Genomic DNA, 1,556 nt, shown 5'->3' with positions numbered 1-1,556 from the left:
TGACTTCCTGCTCTTTGGGCAGGGGGCTGGACTCGATGATCTCCCGAGGTCCCTTCCAGCCCTGATGTCTATGAAATCTATGAAACAAAATCCAACTGCCTATGGACACTTCTGCCATAACATGCATCAAATGGGCCTGACATCAAGTGCCATTTGTGAATGCAGCGCCCCCTCAGAGACCACAAACCACATAGTTACAGAATTCCCCATCTTCCATTGCCCTGGAAACCTCAATGCCCTCGACAACCCATCTCGATCCTGGTTCAGCTCTGTCCGATGTGAAATATGACTGGTGCGTTATTTTTGTCATATGAAAAGAAAAGATACAAAAGGGTGGGGAAGGAGCACGTATCATTATTAGGTTGATAGGATCATCATAGGATGATCAAATCAATAGGATTTAAGCTCTGCATGGGTTCATGGAGGACAATTAAAGGAGAGGAATAGGACAGAAGTAGGCTGAATTGATCATTTTTGTAGAAGTTTTTGGTTATGGCCTGATGGATCTGTTTTGTTGCACTAAGTAGTTCCTTGTTCAACTCCTCCATGTGGTAGAGTGGTTTCTTAGGACAGTAAGCCATCAAGTTGATTTATATAAAGCAGTGGTTCCCAACCTTTTTTATGGTCCAGACCAGCAAACTCACTCAAAGAATTTTGGTGGACCAGGTATAGAAAATCCAATTTACATATTTAAATTTAATTTTTATGTGGGGGAGGGGTTGTGAGGATCAGAGGCAGTTCTCTTTGTTGTTCAGAACTTCATTGCCCTTTTTTGCAGAAGCACTCTTTCCACAAAAAATAATCCATTGAAGTTTGCTTGATCATCTCTTAGCTGTTGCATTTGATACCGAAGTGACTAGCCACAGTAACCGTGGTCCAGTTTCAAAAGCTAAAATCAGTCATTGGCCAAGTGAGTACATTCTTGCTCAGCTAATCAGCACAGCATAGGCATGGCCTGATATAGAACTGTTGCTAGCAGTGGTTAAAGCTTGTGCCATGACCCAGCCACCAACCCTTTGTGGCCTGGTACTGGGCTGTGGCTCGGTGGTTGGGAACCTCAGATATGAAGGACCTTGTTGGACACCTTCGGTCTGAAGTGGTATGGTAGCAGAGCTTGGTCTACCTGTCACATTCTATTTCCCACCATTTTCCTAGAAAAAGTTAATTTCAGATGTTGGAGCCTTGTGGGTAAAGCCCTGGACTCTGACTCAGGAGATCCAGCCTCTGCATGGGCTTGCCACCTTAGATAGCTTATTTCACCTCTTTTTCCCTTATTCATAAAATAAGGATAAGGGATAAGGGATACTGACTTTCTTTGTAAAGAACTTTGAGAGTTATTGGTGAAAAGCTATATCCAAGAGCTATAGGTTATGTTTTCTGAGGTCCTTAGATACTCAGTTGATGGGACACAGAGTGGTACTTAGACAAGGAATTTTCTTGGGAATAGGTGGAAAAGAATTGGGGCCTTTGAGCTGGAGATATGGGAAGTGAGTTAAGCTGGTTAACTTGGTTAGGCTGTTTGCTGCATGTTTTGTTATTTTACCTTCTGTTTAAAA

The sequence above is a fragment of the Crocodylus porosus genome, unplaced genomic scaffold (genome assembly GCF_001723895.1).
Source record: "Crocodylus porosus isolate Cpor-Errol unplaced genomic scaffold, CroPor_comp1, whole genome shotgun sequence".
NCBI classification, from domain to species: Eukaryota; Metazoa; Chordata; order Crocodylia; family Crocodylidae; genus Crocodylus; species Crocodylus porosus.
The sequence above is the reverse complement of the archived record's forward strand: the minus strand, read 5'-3'. Positions refer to the sequence as shown.